The sequence below is a fragment of the Corythoichthys intestinalis genome, chromosome 21 (assembly GCF_030265065.1).
Source record: "Corythoichthys intestinalis isolate RoL2023-P3 chromosome 21, ASM3026506v1, whole genome shotgun sequence".
NCBI classification, from domain to species: domain Eukaryota; kingdom Metazoa; phylum Chordata; class Actinopteri; order Syngnathiformes; family Syngnathidae; genus Corythoichthys; species Corythoichthys intestinalis.
This window is the reverse complement of record NC_080415.1, coordinates 18,090,663-18,105,969: the sequence shown is the minus strand read 5'-3', so window position 1 is coordinate 18,105,969 and position 15,307 is coordinate 18,090,663. Positions and strand designations below refer to the sequence as shown.

Here is a 15,307-nt window from a genome sequence, read left to right as displayed (position 1 = left end):
CGGTCATGCCATGCTGTTTCTTTTTTTTTTTTTTTTTTTAAAGTTGTGTGTGTCATCTGTCATCAGATGGTAAAGTTGGTTTCAACCTTTAAAAAACTATTTTTGAATCTGTGTGGTAATTGACTAAGAATTCTATTATGACCTACTTTTACCTTTAAGCATATTTTATGCAGGTGCACCTAATATTGTGGTAAGTAAGTATTTGCACTTTTGGCTAAATGCCCAGTTTTGTTTAGAATTTGACAACAATTGGTGGTTGTATCCTTGGTTTTGTGTAAAAATATAACAGGATTGCTTTTTCCCTCAATAGTAACTTTACCCACATCTTCGCATCATCCAGAGGTGCTTTTGGTGGCTCATTGGCCCTTCACGTCGTAGTTTATTGTTCATAAGTCAACCTCACCTGCCAGTCCGACTGGCTCCTCGCCACTCCCAAATCCAAACAGGCTGCCTGCCATGTTGTCTGAAGGCAGGTGTGGCAGAAAAAAGGATGTTCTGAGCATTGCGTGATTCCACTAGTGACATTTGTTTTGTTTCCATCGTTACTGCAGCTGTCAGGGAGTGGCTTTAGATGACAAAGAGCCAAGTGCATTCTGGGTGTTTCAGTGTTTTATTATTATTATTTTTACCTCTTTGAACACATTTTATAAATACTTTCCAGGTATGTAATGAACCATAACCAAGCACAGTATGGATGAATGATTTTATGCTTAAGGCCAACCTATCAGTCAGTCAATCTAATACCACACACGAATGTAATGTTTTTACTCCACATCTTGTGGTCTTATTATATAATAATGGGGCTCCACTATCCTAATGGTTTTTTTATTTTATTTAACATATTATCATAGAACAAATGCACAAATTCATGTACTGCAGCCAATGGTCTAAATTTCGATTCCTGAGCTTTGCCAACATCTGTCCTTGAGCAGGGTACCAACTACAAAGTGATTTAGTTTCTACATGTTCTACATAGCTTAACAGTGAAATAGCGTCTAATTCATATATCTTCATATATCTTATTTTTTTTCTCCTGGGTATCTCATACAGCGCTTACAGTATCTGCTGTGTAGCATTGATACGACTAAAGAACATAATTACAGGTAGGTTTGATTTAACATTTTGGACATAAACATAACCAAGGTTGTGAGTACCGTACATGAAACAGCTTCTTCTAAAAGTACATGATACCTGAATTAGTCATTCATTACATTGTTAAATGCGTATTGCCAGAGGAGGGTAGAGTAGCCAGTGACTGTATTCTAGAACAGTGGTCCCCAACCTTTTTTGCACAGACTGGTGTAATGTGGGGCAAAAAAATTACACGATGGGGCTAAAAACAAACATTAAGCGCAAGGAAAATGTAATGCACTATCCGCTGAATCAACCTTTTTTTTTTTTTTTAACAGCCACCTCTCCTAAAACTTGATGGCAAATATCCTTGGTCGCAAGCCTAATGAGCTCTTCTCCAATCGTAAAAGGTTTCTTGGTTTTAGCAATAAGGTTTGCCATGATGCTCTTGGCGCATTTTTTTTTTTGCCTCTTTTGTTAGCTTTTAGCCACATATAATGCAGAATGGGCTTGATTGTAGGCTCCTCTTATGGCTCAGCAGGTGGCCTTTTCCCGGTAAAAAGCTGTCCAAAGATGTCGCCGCCCGCAGCACACAGCCAACAGCAGCTGACGTTACTGTTTACCTTGACTGAAGCTGGGCAGCTATAGGTATGCAAACACACCAGTAATGGCAGCCAACCACTAGATGGCGACGTACACAAATCTATACTCGGATAAGTCAATAGAGTAAACAGACTGGCATATTGATGTGTCGAGAGGCACAGACCAGATTGCGGTCGTTAACAAATAATTTTATTTCTCTGGAACCTGGTAGGAAATGCGCCATGGCCCGATATATGGGTATCGCTGTTTTAGAGCAATATGACCAAAGTTCAAGTAAAGTAGTAGTACAAATAATTTCATGAGTGTTAGGTTTTGTGTTGGTTTCTCCTAGTGTGACTTGTCCCTGTGATTGCCCATTGCTCCCACCTGTGTGTGTTCTCCCAGTGTATCCTGCAATCTGCATCCACCTGTGTTACCCAGCTGTTCCTCGTCTCGTTACCCCTTGTCTGCGTGTGTGTATATAATGACCCAGTTTCTTGTCACTCCTTGTTGTGTCAATGTCAGCGTCTATGTCCGTGCCAAAGTCAAGACCTGTCCAAGCCCTCGTGTACCAGTCCCTCCGTTTAAGTAAGTTTTGGTTTGAACATTGCCTTTTTGATCCGTAGTCCTTTTGTTTGTACTTTGTGATTTTGTTAGTTATTATTAAAACGTGTTTTGAGTTCTCCTCGACCTGCCTCGCTGCCTTTTTGGTTTCCCTGCATTTGGGTCCACACCACCTGTCTTCCCGCGTTACCCTGACAGAATGACGCAACCAATGGTGGACCCAGCGGGAAAAATCCGATACCGGCGTGCACGCCGACGACCATCCGCCCGTTCCCCTGATTATGTTCTGCCTCGTCACGTTTTTTTAGATTCAGACTTTTCTGATTTTGAAGAATATCAAAATTCATATGATTTTCTTTCTGACACCGACTCCGACCCAGATTTTTATTCCATGCCCTATTCTTCACCCTCTCAGTTTTTGTCACGCCTCAGTCATTCCACGTCCCCTTCCCAGCCTTTTTCTCTGGACCCTTACCTGGGTTCCCGTTTGGCCATCTACACTGGACCTCCGCGGGGTGGCCAGCGGGGGCGTCCAGGTAAGGGCCGTAGTTCCTTCACTCCTCCTTCAATCCCACCATGTAACGTTCCACATAGTCTGCCATCGAACACCGTACGGAGCCTCGGCGTGCTCGTCCACGCCGACGTCACGGGCCCGCGCCGGCTCCCCACATCAAAGTGCCTCCCGCGCCGGCTCCCCGCAGTCAAGTGCCTCCCGCGCCGGCTCCCCGCAGTCAAGTGCCTCCCGCGCCGGCTCCCCGCAGTCAAGTGCCTCCCGCGCCGGCTCCCCGCAGTCAAGTGCCTCCCGCGCCGGCTCCCCGCAGTCAAGTGCCTCCCGCGCCGGCTCCCCGCAGTCAAGTCCCTCCCGCGCCGGCTCCCCGCAGTCAAGTCCCTCCCGCGCCGGCTCCCCGCAGTCAAGTCCCTCCCGCGCCGGCTCCCCGCAGTCAAGTGCCTCCCGCGCCGGCTCCCCGCAGTCAAGTGCCTCCCGCGCCGGCTCCCCGCCGTCCTGTGCCCGCGCCGGCTCCCCGCCGTCCTGTGCCCGCGCCGACTCCCCGCCGTCCTGTGCCCGCGCCGACTCCCCGCAGTCAAGTGCCCGGGCCGACTGCACCTGTTGACTCCTGCGACCAAGCTGCTGTCCCACCAGCAGACTCCTGCGACTCCACTGCTGTCCCGCCAGCAGACGACTCCGCTGCTGTCCCGCCAGCACACTCCTGTGACCAAGCCGCTGTCCCGCCAGCACACTCCTGCGACCAAGCCGCTGTCCCGCCAGCACACTCCTGCGACTCTGCTGCTGTCCCGCCAGCACACTCCTGCGACTCCGCTGCTGTCCCGCCAGCAGACGACTCCGCTGCTGTCCCGCCAGCAGACTCCTGCGACTCCGCTGCTGTCCCGCCAGCAGACTCCTGCGACTCCGCTGCTGTCCCGCCAGCAGACGACCACGCTGCTGTCCCGCCAGCAGACGACCACGCTGCTGTCCCGCCAGCAGACGACCACGCTGCTGTCCCGCCAGCAGACGACCACGCTGCTGTCCCGCCAGCAGACGCTGACGACACCGCTGCTGTCCCGCCAGCAGACGCCGACGACACCGCTGCTGTCCCGCCAGCAGACGCCGAAGTTCCTGGCCCTCGCCCAGACGATGCTGCTCCCTGCTTCTTGCCACGGCTTGGCGGCATGAAAGACAGAGCACTGCCTCGTCTGGGACGCCCGCCTGATCGGCCCGTGCGGTCGCCCAACGTCTGGCGCCCTGGACGCCCTCCAGATCGACCCTTGCAGTCAGCCCATGTCTGGCGTCCTGGACGCCCGCCTGACTGGCCCTAACGGGCTGGTGTTGCTCCCTCCTCCGAGCAACCTTCTGACTTTTCGTTTCTTCGGGACGTCTGGGATCCGTCCCTTGGGGGGGGGGGGGTACTGTTAGGTTTTGTGTTGGTTTCTCCTAGTGTGACTTGTCCCTGTGATTGCCCATTGCTCCCACCTGTGTGTGTTCTCCCAGTGTATCCTGCAATCTGCATCCACCTGTGTTACCCAGCTGTTCCTCGTCTCGTTACCCCTTGTCTGCGTGTGTGTATATAATGACCCAGTTTCTTGTCACTCCTTGTTGTGTCAATGTCAGCGTCTATGTCCGTGCCTAAGTCAAGACCTGTCCAAGCCCTCGTGTACCAGTCCCTCCGTTTAAGTAAGTTTTGGTTTGAACATTGCCTTTTTGATCCGTAGTCCTTTTGTTTGTACTTTGTGATTTTGTTAGTTATTATTAAAACGTGTTTTGAGTTCTCCTCGACCTGCCTCGCTGCCTTTTTGGTTTCCCTGCATTTGGGTCCACACCACCTGCCTTCCCGCGTTACCCTGACAATGAGTATGTAAAGACTTTACTCAAGTATGGAGTAACCGGTGAAAGCTTAACATTTTTTTAAATGAGAGAATGTGAAATGAACTTGATCTAACCAAGTAAAATAAATGTGCAAATTCACATTTTGCTAAAAACATAAATTAATAAAGTACACACAATAGATAACACTTCTATACAATAACAATTACGGCAGTCGTCTTCAAGTAATGGTCTTATACTACCCCCCTAATTGTGAGCACAGTTGGCTCACCATACAGAGATTACAAAAATAGGAATAAGACTACAGTGGATATAAAAATATCTACACACCCTTGTTCGTTGCCAGTTATTCTGACGGGTGGAAAATGAGACCACGATAAATTATTTAAAAACCTTCTCCACTTTTATTGTGACCGGAACCTGTACAACCTAATTGATGTTTCCTTTTTAAATATATTTTTGAGATGTGTGGTAAAAACACTACTGAAATAATCAGCTTGAACATATGGTAAGTGTGGGTGGACTCCAATATTTCAGCTGCCAAGTAAGGCAACGTTAGGGCCTTACCAAAACATTGTTTCACTGAAATGACTGAATAAGCAAGCTTATTGAGCTGATTGACTGATAAAGTTTTAGTGCAACTACTGTAATAAAATTATTGACTATCATTTGTTTGTGTGTATGTGCATATGTGTGAGAGCATTTTCAACTTCCGTAAGATGTTTTCCTAAGTTACATATCCAGAAATTTCCACATTTACATGACTACTAGTAAAGATGAAGCAATGTCAGAGTCAGAGTTTACCTGTCAGAGGCAGGTGGCGGGAACCCTTTCAAAGCATTTTTTTGTGTTTTGAGTGTCGACTAGACACACACTGTAGACACAGACGACAGCTAAGTGCTATGAAAACGAAGTCTCAGCCCACTAAAAACACACATCAAAGCGGTCGCGCATCAACAGTATCTTATGCTCACAGCTTAAGGCCCTTCTATACACATCATACTTGGCAAGTCTTCGCTCCATATAGACATCATGTCAACTCACCTGTGACTCAAGTGAAAAAGATATTTTGTGAAATGCACAAACACATGTGTTCGCTAGTAAAGTTTTATTATATAACTCTGGAACAAAAACATGCCTTTAAAAATTTTTTTTTTAAAACAAATTTTCGTTTCTCTTATTTTAATGCATACACTGCACTACCTTCCCCACACAATCCCATCACGGTGCTTGGTAATGGCTGCCAGTCGGGTTCCTGGCAGCCACAGTAATAGGGTGATATGTGGGTCCCACACTTTTTCTCTATGGCATGGCTCCCGGGGGCGTGGCCTCCTCTCTACCTGGGCTGCCGGCCACGGGGGTGGGGGGCGGCGGCGATCTTGCGCCGCCCCGCGGGGGCTTCTCCGTGTTCTCCTGCTTCCGTCTTCCCCTCTCGTCTCTGCCTGGTAATCCGCCCTGTGCTCCGGCGCGGTTCACTGGCTGGATACCGGTGGGTTGGTTGGTATCGCCTGCTCCAGCGGGCGAGTCCTGCTCTGCCCTGGGCTTGGTGGGCTGTTGGGGGTCATGCAATGTGCTGTGCCGGTTGGGGGCCTGCGGCTGTGGGTCGAGGGCTGGGTGGGCGAGGGTGCTGTGTCCCCTTATCCCATCCCTGAAGGCCGGTTGAAGGGGGTGCGGGTGGCCCGAGGGACCACTCTGGATCCCTGGGGGGTGACGATAGCCCCTTTGCTTGGCTGCAGGAGGAGGGATGGGCTGCGCTGGGACTCCCACATGACTAGGTGAAATTAGACATACTCAAGTAGAAAACCTTTGTGTCAAGATTAGCGATGAGACAGCATAGAATAGGATGCCAACATACTCACACTCACAAGGGATTCACACAAATACTGGGATCTAGACCACATGGCTGATTTGGTGTATGTTATCCTCCCATGTGATACATTAAAACTGTTCAGATCAATCGGACACCCAGATCTCCATTCTCCGTGTCAAGCAGCTGAACAGGACAGGTTAAAAGAAAAGAAAAAAAATTTGTGTTGACCTATACAAGTAAAACGGAAGTAACCTCCTCATACTGTATGTCCTCATTTGTCATAGCTTTGCTATTGCACCCAAGGTTAAAGTGCTTCAAAATAGTAACAAAGAGGGGAAGATGGGCACCGAAAGAAGCCTTATTTCTTTCTACCCGCACAACCTTTATTTTGACAAGGATGGAAGAAAAGGGTATTTATATATGGGGCTGTGTGCTGTGGTTTCTCCACAATTACAGAGTGGCAGTGCTTAGACTGGGAGGCGTGCTGAAGGTTTATAGAGGGGGACATGAGGGAAACAGCCCTTACAACCTGCCATATAGACAAAAATGCCACGCATTCATACAGTATCGTGATGTATGCATGAAATGCTGTAAAACTACAAACAAATCATAGTGAAATGGATCAAGACTGTTGATATAAGAACGCAGGCACACCGTGTTTCCAGGCAAACCTCAGTTGCCTCAAAATGTCCAACTGCAATGAGGCTCAATTTCTTTGTTTAAAGGGTGGTCAGTAATGTTTTGAACAGTTTGGGTTTGTAGGCTGGAGTGCCTCTTTGTAGACCTGCTGTATTATGGTTGCAATATAAACAAGGAATTTCTACCAAACGTCTCGAACAACCGCTGCAAGCCGCATCATGGAGAACAGTGGGAGTTTGTGTTTGTTTCGTGGATGCAGTGTTGAATCTGGCGTTAGCTTCTGTGGGGGTGAGAGGAGGGGAGTATGGGGGAAGCGGGGTTTTGTGGTTATGCCGGGGAGCCTGGAAGTCAGGCAGGGCGGTGGCTGAACCACCTTCCCTCCACAACATCCACTCCTCAAATGCGCACACACCAGTATATTGATGTGAACGTACATTTTTATATTGCAGCATTGAAGTACAGACAATCACACAGTGCTTGGCAGCTCTTCTGAGGGAATTCACAGTATAGTAAATATTATAATCACATTTTGTAATATGAATTCACAAAAAAGTTACCCTGGATGGGTTTCAAAGTGGAACGGTTTCAAATGAAAGCAATTATTGTTCCTAAACATGAGTAATGCAGAAATCTGAAAATCAGAATGTGTGTTCAGTCGACATGCGTGAGTATGTCACAACCAAAATGAAAATGGACAAAAAGCCCACTGTTATTTATGCTAGTAATGTTCAGCACAATCACATGGTCACATACAGTTTCCGCACACTATGTCAAGAAACTTCTTTTGTGCCCCAGTATATGGTAAATTTAGCAAGATCCTGTGAAGTACAGACTTCCAAATACGTTATTTGGAAAAAGTTGAAAATGTGATAAGAATCTGAGTTGTAAATATTTCTCAGTATTTTTAGTTCATTGGCAAACTGTTCATGTTTGAGGAAAAAAACTCAAGCTTTGAGTCAAAGTGCCTTTCACTACGCTCAAAGTGAACTTTGTATTTTATGAACAATTATTCTTGCCTGACTAATTAAAAATGTTTCGGAAAATATTGACGGAAAACACTCAGTTGACTTGAAGTTCCGGTCTGAGACCCCCAATTTGGCCAAATTTCAAAATGATTCTTTATGCAGGTGTGATACATCATTGGAAAGCTTAACATCTCAATTTTTTTGGGAGGGGGGGGGGGGGGTTTGAACCGGAGGGCATTTAAAGAAAAAAATTAAACCCCACCTAAATCCTAACTCAAGGTGAGAGCAGAATTAAAGACACCATGATTTTAACAAGATGTTATCGCGTACTGACTTTGTTTTGATCCAAAACCTCCGTGTGGCATGTCTCACCGAGTGTAAAGACACAGATGTGAATGGCCACAGCTGTACTTTTGGGGGATTTTATGGGTGAAACACGGTAACATAACAAGGGTCGCAATGCAGAAATCGCAGGCATAAATATTTTCAAATATTTACCCTTTTAAATATCCCCCTCCCCCCCCAATTTTTCTTTGTTTGGATTGACTATTTATCATCTAAAATATCGGGGAAAATGCGACAATAAAAAAAAAAAATAATAATACAATGAGGCGCAGGGTTTCCCCTAGGATTTTTTGAAGCTGTGGTGGTGGCCTGCATCGGAGTCGGACCGCCTCACCATGTGCCACAGCAAAATTGCGTCATATCATGACAAATTAATTTTTTTTCTTCTCTTTTTTGTTTCCGAAGAAGAACCATATCAAAGATCTATTTGTAATATTTCATTAGCCAGGCTAATGTCGTAACTCTCAGCTACGGTACATATACGTAAAATGCGTAGCTGATTACAGCTACATTACCCTACGTAATAATACAACTTTTTTTTTTCTTTTACACACAACTTTTTTTTTTTCTTTTAGCAATAGTACTACTTACATCTCGTAGTCCTTATTTTTCCTTTTATTTGGCCCTAATATGTACTACATTAACACAACAATACTAGTCCTTCTGTTAATGGACCAATGGCATAGGTTTGCATAGGTACATTAGAGACATAACACTCGGAACTTTTCAGGATGCTCAAATTGTCCCCACCAACTTTTAGGCAACCTTTTTTGCATTATATAATGACTTCAGTTATAGAGGTCATTTAGATTCTCTTCACATATTTTGTAAGGATGGAATTGACCCTACTATTAATAAGTGAATTACTTTCATTATGATCAGACTTACAATGACACCATTTTTTTTCCCCCTCTAACGGACGTTTGATTGGCTGATGACTAGTTAAATTCCTTTGTTTTCAGTGTAAATCTAATAGAAATAAGTGAAATTATCTGCCAGTGCTTCAAGTACATTTTACTCAGATTTCTTGAAATAAGGAAAACAGCTATCAGAAAATCTTAACACTTATGTTAAGCAAAAAAGGAGTATATTTAATCTACGAAAAAAAGCTTTTTTTCGTCAAAAATGTTCTTATTTCAAGAAGTAATATTGTTCAAAACATTATTTGAAATAATTTCCCCCCTTTATTTTGGTGAAAAATGACCAACCTTTAGATGTATGGGCTTAATAAGAACAAATGGTAATATTTACCTAAAGTAAATTGAATAATCTGACCCATTAGTCTGTTAACTAGTGTTTAACACTCAAAACAAGATGGAAAAAAATTATTGAAATAGATTTAATGATTCCAAACTAAAAATGATAGACATTTCGAATAATAAATATAATTACTTACCTTCTTTTTATGGGTGGGTTGAAACAGAAGCGGTTGGGCGCTGTCTGTAAACGGGGGTCTCCAGGGTAAATGCCACAAATTAAAAATAGTTTGGGGACTTAATGCACCATGAAACTGCTATGGCAGCATATAGACATATTGTTCTATCAAACACAACAGTTATTTTGTTTACAATTTCGATGAAAAAAAAATAAAACAATAATCATTCAGTCCAGCAGGTACTCAATAGTTTCACAAATTTCACCCAAAGATGTTACAGAGCTGTAGTGTACGACAGCTAAAGGATGAGACTGGAAGGACATTCAATGTATGGAACACACATTTCACAGTTTGCATATCAGAACATTTTCATTTGTTTGCTCTGTAAATGGTACCCTGAAAGTGAAGTGCATCCAAGATGTAAGCATGCCTGGCAGGCAACAGGAAACTTAAGCCGGCCTTGTTGATAGGACGGTATGCTAGAAGCAGAGAGACCGGTGCTACAGAGTGTAACATTAATTAAAATGCTGATTGCCCCAATCCTTTCACTTTGGAGCACTTCAGATTTTTCCAGTTCTAGTTTAGTTACCGCACTATGGGTGTGAGCGACTGCAGGAGCAGTCCATACACTTGTTGTTTCTGCTTGAATGACACACATAAGGGCAAAGCAAACAAGTAGAGCAGGTGATGATAGATCAACTTTGAACATTTACCGGCATTTGTTTCTCTTTGCTTCAGAGCTGTACTTGTTATTTAATTGTTAGTTGGTGATGGTATATGTTTGGCAATCTTGTGGGGTAGAAGTGTTTTACTTCATTATTCATATCTCCAATAACCTTTCCTAATTAGAATGTACAGTATAGATGTATTGTATGATTTCCCGAAACATCTTTGCTACTTGTTTCTATAAGATAAAATAACAATAATTTGTATAGGTTCAACATCCGTGCTCAAAGCGGAGGAGTATCCTACCTTTACTGGTGTGGTTGGGGAGCTCCTGTAAAGGAGACACTGGTAATCAGGAAGTCGTTATATGGTTGTGTCGGAGGTGTGCATGCGTTTGTGTGTGTGTGGCTCTTGTTGGCTTAAGTCCATAAGCATTTCAATTTAAAAAAAAAAAAAAAAAAGTCATCCCCCCACCCCTGTTAAGTTCCTTGAACTTTTACTCAAGTGTTGTTTTCAGGTACTTCATCCAAGACTGACCATTGTTTCCTTAGTTTATGCAAATGACTACATGATTTGGCATTATTTTTCTTTTTTTTTTTTTTTTTTTTTTTTTTTTTTTTTTTTTTTTTTTTTTTGAATTTAAAATAAAAAATTGTCTAGATACATTAGGTATTTTGGTGGGTTCATGGTGGAAAGAATTACTGCTATTTCAATTTATTTAAATGGGAAATGATGTTTCGAGGTAACATTTCAAATTAAGCATTTGGGAATGGAATAAATGGAGCTCTTATTACAAAGCAATTGGGAAAAAAAAGAAGAAAAAAAACGTAGCGAATTGGGCGTAGTCATCCTAGGTAATATATCACATTTTGTTGAATTATTTAAATATCTAATCAGTATTTGTATCTCCATTCACTGTTGGACTACAGGCTATCCATGTTCACAGCTTCAGCCCCAGAGATGTATGCACAGGAATTTTATTTTTTCTGCTTCTTCCTCTTCTCTCAGCGCTTGCTGGCAGATCAAATAAGAACTTCACCCGTCAACTGTCAGTGGAATGTTCCAGTGCTCTCATCCGTCAACACGACTAGAACAGGCATAACTGAAACCCAATGTAGGCCCTAGAAAGCCCCCGGGGCAGCATCATCTTACCTGATGGATCAGCCCCGCAAGATGTATATGCACACCAATCGTCACACAGCTTTATGCTCACGCATGCTTAGCGAAGCCCTTGACACAGGCTTCATCTCTAAATCCAACATGTTCTACCTTGCATCCCGGCCCATGTGATGTCTGAGCTTTAGACTGGGCGTTCCAGTGTCTTTACCACCAACCTTGGAGAAAAAGGAGGATTTGACATGTGTCAACAAGAATACCTGTAACTGGGGAGATGTGCCTTGGGGCTACTTGGTGATTTTCTCATGATTGTGATGGCCAGACGCAGATGACGGTGCTTGCAAAAGTAAACCTCTCTGCAGGACTTGGTTGGCTTAAAGTGGCGTCAGAGGCACATATGTCACGGCATTCCGGCAGGATGGCTTTCTTTATGTAACAAGCACGCAGCACTATACAGTGGGGCAAATAAGTATTTAGTCAACCACCAATTGTGTCAGTTCTCCTACTTGAAAAGATTAAAGAGGCCTGTAATTGTCAACATGTGTAATTCTCAACCATGAGGGACAGAATGTGCAAAAAAACAGAAAATCACATTGTTTGATTTTTGAAGAATTTATTTTCAAATTACAGTGGAAAATAAGTATTTGGTCACCTACAAACAAGCAAGATTTCTGGCTGTCAAAGAGGTCTAACTTCTTGTAATGAGGTCTAACAAGGCTCCACTCGTTACCTGTATTAATAGCACCTGTTTTAACTCATTATCTGTATAAAAGACACCTGTCCACAACCACAGTCAGTCACACTCCAAACTCCACTATGGCCAAGACAAAAGAGCTGTCGAAGGACACCAGAGACAAAATTGAAGACCTGCAACAGGCTGGGAAGACTGAATCTGCAATCGGTAAAACGCTTGGTATAAAGAAATCAACTGTGGGAGCAATTATTAGAAAATGGAAGACATACAAGACCACTGATAGTCTCCCTCGATCTGGGGCCCATGCAAGATCTCGCCTGTGGCGTCAAAATGATAACAAGAACGGTGAGCAAAAATCCCAGAACCACACGGGGGGACCTAGTGAATGACCTACAGAGAGCTGGGACCACAGTAACAAAGGCTACTATCAGTAACACAATGCGCCGCCAGGGACTCAAATCCTGCACTGCCAGACGTGTGCCCCTGCTGAAACCAGTACATGTCCAGGCCCGTCTGCGGTTCGCTAGAAAGCATTTGGATCATCCAGAAGAGGACTGGGAGTATGTGTTATGGTCAGATGAAACCAGAATAGAACTTTTTGGTAGAAACACAGGTTCTCGTGTTTGGAGGAGAAAGAATACTGAATTGCATCCGAAGAACACCATACCGACTGTGATGCATGGGGGTGGAAACATCATGCTTTGGGGCTGTTTTTCTGCAAAGGGACCAGGACGACTGATCTGTGTAAAGGAAAGAATGAATGGGGCCATGTATCGAGAGATTTTGAGTGAAAATCTTCCATCAGCAAGGGCATTGAAGGTGAGACGTGGCTGGGTCTTTCAGCATGACAATGATCCCAAACACACAGCCAGGGCAACAAAGGAGTGGCTTCGTAAGAAGCATTTCAAGGTCCTGGAGTGGCCTAGCCAGTCTCCAGATCTCAACCCCATAGAAAATTTGTGGAGGGAGTTGAAAGTCCGTGTTGCCCAACGACATCCCCAAAACATCACTGCTCTAGAGGAGATCTGCATGGAGGAATGCGCCAAAATACCAGCAACAACCAGTGTGAAGGGTTATAGAAAACGTTTGGCCTCCGTTATTGCCAACAACGGGTACATAACAAAGTACTGAGATGAACTTTTGGTATTGACCAAATACTTATTTTCCACCATGATTTGCAAATAAATTCTTTAAAAATGACTGTTGACTAAATACTTATTTGCCCCACTGTACATGTACTGTACGCTCACGTGCACGTTTGTGTGAGTCTTTCAAAATTACTGTGTTTGTGGCCAAAAGGGACCCATGTTTCTATCTCTGAAGAACAGATGACAGGCTTAAGGGCTCAGGCCCGACAAAACACGGATTTTCTGTGTTTGCTTTATCGTTCCGTGTGCTGGGAAACGAGATTTGTTGGAGTCACTGGGCCTCATATGTTTGTTGCTTATCATGTTGTTAGCTTTGGTCTTGTTGAAATAGTAATACTTTTCCTACCACTCTAACCCACCACATTACTAGGTAATCTTGCACAGTTCAATCCCATTTAATACAAAAGCTAAAAAAGCTTACAAAGATGAGCGTAAACTAAATTCAATCTGTTAAGAAAAGTGAAAAAAGCCAAGGACCAACAAGGAGTGATTCTAGGACCCTCATGCTTCCTTTAATGATGTGATGAATATGAGATCTAGAAATAAAAACAATGTTCAATATGAGAAAAATTCTCGACGTCCTACAGAAAGTCTTGTTAGAAAAAAAAGCTAAAATATGAATGAAACAAATGCCAAGTTTTTAAAATAAGGCTTCAAAACTTGAAAATACAGGTGGCCATAAACCAGGAGAAGGGCAATTTTAAATGGGATTACTTTTAAACTTATGTGATATAACACAAAATCTATTAAAAACAAAACAAACAAAAAAACATAATAAAATGATTACGTAAAGCTCACTTTAGTTAGGTTTGTTACACAATGTTACTTTCAGAAGCCGAATAACTTGTCAGATGGCCTATTTTCAAGTCTGAGAATAAATCAGGAAAAACAATACCCAGGATGCGTGTGAAATTTGTTTTTTAAATGTGCCATTTTGCTTCTGGGGGCGGACTGTTGACAATGAACATGTAAATGGATCTGGAGCAAATTAAAATAATAATTGTTTCCTCCTTCATTCACCATTTGACAATTATGAGAGCGGGGTTAACGTTTTAAAAACCTTGTTGTGTTGCAGTTCAGTTACATCGACAAACTGCACCTACAATAATGTAATTCACTTTAAACTCTAAACCCCTAATCTTCCTAAATTCCGTTCCTGATAGACGTATATTGCTGTCAATGGCAGGGAAGGAGTTAATGAACCTAAATCAGTTCTAAGACATAAATGTTCTTCTGTTCATGGAAAAATCTCATGTGCAAAGATCCGGGGTGGGGTAGAGGCGGGGGCTTTGTGTGACAGGTTGCATTACAAGACAAAGCGAGGCCAATGATTGCTATCAGCTGTCATAGGCCTCAAGATGATGGAGCTTATCACAAGAACTGCTGCTGTTTCAGTCGTGGTGCTGTGTTTGAGGTCAATTCGATACCTTGGTAAACTGAAGTGACTGAAGTTTTGGCACTTACTGTATTCTTTGTTCTATAATTAACGACCTGTGCATGCTAGGCGCTACATTTGGATGTAACATTCCATGCAAATGTATAAGCAGGATCAATTAGCATTGGTAAATAGTTTTATTTTCATGTCACTATCTACCTCAAGATAGCAATCATTATGTTGTAACTGCGGCACTTTCATCTGTCAGTTATTAACATTAGCTCTGCATTAGTTGTTCTGTCATATCAATATAGGTAAACTGATATTGTAATTATAAGATAAGACGGTTGGAGACCCCCGAGGAGAAGCCTGCTGTACGAGTGTGTAACATTATTAGTAGGGTTATTCCACAAGCAGGCACGGTGGAGCAGGGAATCTCTAATTGCCTCAATTATCAAGAGAAACCTCCATTCCAGCAGGTGGTTAGAGTTCTCAGAGTGTTGCATTCATTCGGTCATTAAATTCTAATCAATTAGCAAAAATACAAATAACTGCAACTCCGAGTCACCTGTCATTGTAGTTAAAAAAAATGCTAAATTAATCAGTGTGTGGGCGTGCGTGCGTGTGTACGCATTTT

General features: G+C 43.3%; 1 protein-coding gene across 2 annotated transcripts in view; it reads left to right on the top strand.

The window, feature by feature from the left end:
- The window catches only part of kat7b (K(lysine) acetyltransferase 7b), a 63,776-nt gene that overhangs the window by 29,730 nt on the left and 18,739 nt on the right, over positions 1 to 15,307 (top strand). The gene's annotated exons all lie outside the window — the stretch shown is intronic.